Source organism: Myxine glutinosa, chromosome 4 (genome assembly GCF_964187855.1).
Source record: "Myxine glutinosa chromosome 4, kmMyxGlut1.1, whole genome shotgun sequence".
NCBI lineage: Eukaryota > Metazoa > Chordata > Myxini > Myxiniformes > Myxinidae > Myxine > Myxine glutinosa.
The window spans coordinates 50834365-50840959 of NC_136264.1; positions in this window are offsets into that span (position 1 = coordinate 50834365).

Genomic DNA, 6595 nt, shown 5'->3' on the forward strand with positions numbered 1-6595 from the left:
GCGCTTGCCAAGCCAGCCGTTCCTTAACGGTTTCGAATGGAGTGCTTGCTCGAATGCTTTAACCACTTGGTGATCTCTCCACAAGAAACTTGGTAAATGAACACACACCTAATGTTCTTGAGACCCGACCATAGAGAGACTGTAATCTATATACCCCAAAGAGGAATGACCTTTCCTTCCGCTCTCGAAGTGAGTGGGTGTTTACGCCGTAATGACATCATATATGTAATGACGTAGCATGATGGCCGGACACAAAACTTCCGCTACTTTAATATATATAAAAAAAATAAAAACCACCTTTAGAGGCCATTTTTCCCCGCAAAGCGGGGGTTGGCCTTTTTCAGGCACCGTGGTTGTTGTTGTTTTTCGGTCCCCTTTTTGAAGCAATGTTTTACGGCCGGATGCCCTTCCTGCCGCCAACCCTTTTTGTCGCCTTTTACGACAAACAGGGAATTACCAGTGAACTGGTACTCAATTAGCCGACCTCGGAAGGATGACAGGCTGAGTCAACCCCCCTGGCGTTAATTCAGCGATCGACCGGGATTCGAACCCAGGATCCTAGGATCCTAAGCTGGCACCCTAGCCGCTAGCCCAACACCAGGGTACACCAGGGTACTTTAATATATATAAGATATATAATTAACCTCCAGTAACGTTGCAGTCACTACAAAGGGATTAGTGTTACGATTAGATTTACTATAATAATAACGTTACGTTATTATTACGAAAATTCTGTTATTTTTAAGAAACCGAGGTGAATTCCTTACTTCCGCTTTTACACCGCTTCAATCCATGAACTTTCCACTCACGACATTGGGATTAAAGTGTCATGGTTATATTTACTATAATATTAATATTATTACGAAAACGATACTACTGAAACGATTCCACTGTATTAAGAAACCTGGGTTTAAGTTTAATTTGTCCGAAGAGGACGGTGACATAACGCTGAAGGCCTGTAGTCTATACGTACCATATTGTTGGAAGAGACGTAATACCGATGCTTTCGATATTTGATGATCATTTTAACAATCGGTTTGTTTGCGTTTCACACTGAATGAAAAACGTCAAGGTAGAGCATGGCGATTGTGATATATGACAGGTTTGACGATATGTTTGGCATGAACGGAATATAAGTCAAAATGGCGGTGTGTGGAGGGTCAGCCGCTGCACCACCGTAATGACATCAGATGTAATCACATCACCCTGTCATGTGACCAGATACTCAGCTCTGATTGGTATACGTTTGAGGGACATACATACATACAGACGGACAAACACTGTTCTAGACGGCTCTGCCTGATGGGCTACACCGTAAAAAGCACGTTCTTTGCTTGTTTGTACGTAAAACCAAGTGAAACAAACTTTGCTCATAGGTTGAAATATCTTTTTTTAAAGAATGACTGTTCTGGAAAAAAAATGGACAAATTTATCCATTATTTCATAGAAAATTGGATGTTAAAAATATTGGCATGGGAGATAGGGTTTTGCAAGCACTTCTGTGTGTGTGTGTGTGTGTGTGTGTGTGTGTGTGTGTGTGTGTGTGTGTGTGTGTGTGTGTGTGTGTGTGTGTGTGTGTGTGTGTGTGTGTTCGTGCGTCCGTGCGTCCGGGCCGTAACTTTTTTTAATCATTGGAGCAATTGTCATCAAATTTTCAAGAGAGCTTTATGATGAGAATATGGAGAAGTCAAATTAATAATTTTGTCAAGAGGTCAGCATCACCTAAAATCATCAATTTTTATCCAATTGACCTGAAATTATAAGAATTTGCATATTGGATCACTGAATTGTTTCACCAACGAAAAGGTAGAAGGCAATTGTTTTTTGTTTTTATTAGGTCAAAGGTCAAGGTTGCATAAAATCATCAATTTTCATCCGATTGACTTGAAATTTGAGCAGGATTTGCATATTGTGTAACCGAAGCGTATTGCTTTTGATGTCAAAAGGTCAAGATCCCCTGAAATAGTCAATTTTTAAGCAGTGAGGCCACTTCAATATTTTACTATGTCCTCCATTCCATCCGTCAGTCAAAATGAAGAACTACCTTTCCAACCCACCATGTGTCATTCTAGATGGTTCTAAAGGGTTCTAAATGGGAATTGTGGTGGGTTCCAAAGGGGTAATTATAGGGGGTTCTAAAGGGTAATTATCGGGGGTTCCAAAGGGTAATTATCGGGGGTTCTAAAGGGTAATTCTAATGATTTTTAAATGGTAATTCTAGATGGTTAAAAATGGTAATTTAAAGGGGTTCTAAAGGGTAATTCTAATGGGTGCCAAGGGGTAATTGTAGAGGGGGTTAAAGGGTAATTATAGCATGTTCTAAAGGGTAATTCTAAAGGGTTTTATTCGTTTCTAGGATTTGCCCATTTCATATTTAAAATGCCAAACTGAACCGCTTCCTTCAGGCATGGGTGCGATTATTATTTTTTGTATTTTTACGGAATATTTAGCATATGGAAGAACAAGTCTGAATACAGAGTGGACACGGACGGGCTTTGCATTTTCAGATGCTTTCTAGTTTTCCTTGTGTCATTGAAAAGATGTTTTAAAAAGATGCAAAATCGTCTTCTCAGTCAAGATCTGCATTTTGGGTGATCTGGTGTTGTGTACTTGTGGTTGGTTGTGCTTATTCTTTTTTGCACATATGTTATTGTATACCTAAATAAATTAAAAAAGACAGTAGATGATGGACAAGCATATTGTTGATGTGATTTGAACTTGGGTTCCCTGTATTATGGGCCAGGTGTTGTGTAAGGCTTGCAACAGGTGTGTGTCCATCCTGATGTAAGTCATGGAACACCATCTTGCAAATCTCATATCCGAACTTTCCAACAACCCTCCATCTTCCAAGTCATGGACCATCTCTGGTGTATGCTCCCCATCCATCCCGTTCCTCACCTCAAATGCCTGTACTGCAGACTCTGCCCAAGATAAGGTAGAATGTCCAAACAGTCTTTGCCTCAAAATCGTGAGTACCCAACCCATCCCGTTCTGTCCCGATGTTACCCCAAACATACCCACTGTCTACTGGACTCTGTCTGTGTTCTTCTCAGGCATGAAGATAAAGTTCTGACCATTATTGATTGTGCTCAGTGACGGCCCAGATGGTATCAATGACAATGTTCTCAGGTCCTGCTCTGTCGTCGGTCTTACTTCCCCTCGATCTGCCCCATTCAGTTTGTCCTCTTTTGGGCAGATCTCCTCTGCATGGAAGTGGGCAAACCTCACTGCTGTCCACAGGGTGTCACAAAAAAGACCTGAACCTCTTCCAATGGATGACCAAGGAAATAGATCAACAAAGAAATAAAAAAGAAACGAAAGTTCTTCCAAAGCCAAAAGGAACAGTAGAGGGGAGAAACACCAACAGCAAGGTTGAAGGACAAAATAGAGGGTGATTTGGACAAATAATGGGTGTGGGGAAGAATTATGGGGTAAGGGAGGACATGTGGGGTGGAGAGGGTGGAGAAAACTTTGAAGAAGGAAGAATTCGAAATTTGGAAGGAGGTGGATTTTGGGGTGAAATGTGAGGGGGAGGGGGAAGGGAGGTTATGGGTGTTAAATATTATGGTTTTGGATGGGGGACGATCTGAGATGGTGCTGAACAACTGTCTTAAAGACCAGGAGGGAAGAATGAGATTGAAGTGGATGTGGAAGTTGGTTCCACAAATGGGGAAAAAGAGGACAAATTAGTGGAGGTGAGCAGTTATCCTGGATTTTGGGAGTTTCACCAAACGGGATTGATGGTGGACCATGTGCACCCTGCAGATTTTTCAAGGAATTATGCAATTTTCCCAAAAATTGACTCACTCGGCCATTTTGACACTTCTGGTCACATGATAGGCATGACCTCCTCAATTCAACATCCCTACCCTGGCCTAATGTTGCAATCCAATTTGGAAGCACTTTGACTGGTGGCTCTGGAGAAGAAGATTTTTGAAGGAATTTACTAAGTCCACCATTTTGACACGCTTCCGGTCAAGTGACTGGAATGAGCTTTGCAACCCCTGTTTCTAGTCAGGAGCAGAACCTTGCTGCCAAATTTCAGCCCAATCTTCCCAGCGGTTTGGCCAGAAAAGCCGAAATAGGCGATGGACGGACGGACAGTGCACGATGACAATACCTTATCTGGAGTTTCAGTTCCAGATAAGCTAAAAATGGTACCGTCAGAAAGCTAATAATCGATTTACTTTGTTGGAGAGCTAATAATCGATTTACTTTGTTGGAGAGCTAATAATCGATTTACTTTGTTGGAGAGCTAATAATCGATTTACTTTGTTGGAGAGCTAATTAATCGATTTACTTTGTTGGAGAGCTAATAATCTATTTACTTTGTTGGAGAGCTAATAATATATTTACTTTGTTGGAGAGCTAATAAATCTATTTACTTTGTTGGAGAGCTAATAAATCTATTTACTTTGTTGGAGAGCTAATACTCTATTTACTTTGTTGGAGAGCAAATAAATCTATTTACTTTGTTGGAAAGCTAATAATCTATTTACTTTTTTGGAGAGCTAATAATCTATTTACTTTGTTGGAGAGCTAATAAATCTATTTACTTTGTTGGAGAGCTAATAAATCGATTTACTTTTTTGGAGAGCTAATAATCTATTTACTTTGTTGGAAAGCTAATAATCTATTTACTTTGTTGGAGAGCTAATAATCGATTTACTTTGTTGGAGAGCTTATAATATATTTACTTTGTTGGAGAGCTAATTAATCGATTTACTTTGTTGGAGAGCTAATAAATCGATTTACTTTTTTGGAAAGCTAATAATCTATTTACTTTGTTGGAAAGCTAATAATCTATTTACTTTGTTGGAGAGCTAATAATCGATTTACTTTGTTGGAGAGCTAATAATATATTTACTTTGTTGGAGAGCTAATTAATCGATTTACTTTGTTGGAGAGCTAATAATCTATTTACTTTGTTGGAGAGCTAATTAATCGATTTACTTTGTTGGAAAGCTAATAATATATTTACTTTGTTGGAGAGCTAATAATATATTTACTTTGTTGGAGAGCTAATTAATCGATTTACTTTGTTGGAGAGCTAATAATATATTTACTTTGTTGGAGAGCTAATTAATCGATTTACTTTGTTGGAAAGCTAATAATATATTTACTTTGTTGGAGAGCTAATAATATATTTACTTTGTTGGAGAGCTAATTAATCGATTTACTTTGTTGGAGAGCTAATAATATATTTACTTTGTTGGAGAGCTAATTAATCGATTTACTTTGTTGGAGAGCTAATAATATATTTACTTTGTTGGAGAGCTAATTAATCGATTTACTTTGTTGGAGAGCTAATAATCTATTTACTTTGTTGGAGAGCTAATAATATATTTACTTTGTTGGAGAGCTAATAAATCTATTTACTTTGTTGGAGAGCTAATAATATATTTACTTTGTTGGAGAGCTAATAATATATTTACTTTGTTGGAGAGCTAATAAATCTATTTACTTTGTTGGAGAGCTAATAAATCGATTTACTTTGTTGGAGAGCTAATAAATCTATTTACTTTGTTGGAGAGCTAATAAATCTATTTACTTTGTTGGAGAGCTAATAGTCTATTTACTTTGTTGGAGAGCTAATAAATCTATTTACTTTGTTGGAGAGCTAATAAATCTATTTACTTTGTTGGAAAGCTAATAATCTATTTACTTTTTTGGAGAGCTAATAATCTATTTACTTTGTTGGAGAGCTAATAATCTATTTACTTTGTTGGAGAGCTAATAATCTATTTACTTTGTTGGAAAGCTAATAATCTATTTACTTTGTTGGAGAGCTAATAATCTATTTACTTTGTTGGAAAGCTAATAATCTATTTACTTTGTTGGAAAGCTAATAATCTATTTACTTTGTTGGAGAGCTAAGAAGCTATTTACTTTGTTGGAAAGCTAATAATCTATTTACTTTGTTGGAAAGCTAATAATCTATTTACTTTGTTGGAGAGCTAATAATCTATTTACTTTGTTGGAGAGCTAATAATCTATTTACTTTGTTGGAAAGCTAATAATCTATTTACTTTGTTGGAGAGCTAATAAATCTATTTACTTTGTTGGAGAGCTAATAAATCTATTTACTTTGTTGGAAAGCTAATAATCTATTTACTTTGTTGGAGAGCTAATAATCTATTTACTTTGTTGGAGAGCTAATAAGCTATTTACTTTGTTGGAAAGCTAATAATCTATTTACTTTGTTGGAAAGCTAATAATCTATTTACTTTGTTGGAGAGCTAATAATCTATTTACTTTGTTGGAGAGCTAATAATCTATTTACTTTGTTGGAAAGCTAATAATCTATTTACTTTGTTGGAGAGCTAATAAATCTATTTACTTTGTTGGAGAGCTAATAAATCTATTTACTTTGTTGGAAAGCTAATAATAGATTTACTTTGTTGGAGAGCTAATCATCTATTTACTTTGTTGGAGAGCTAATAATCTATTTACTTTTTTGGAGAGCTAATAATCGATTTACTTTGTTGGAGAGCTAATAATCTATTTACTTTGTTGGAGAGCTAATAATCTATTTACTTTGTTGGAAAGCTAATAATCTATTTACTCTGTTGGAAAGCTAATAATCTATTTACTT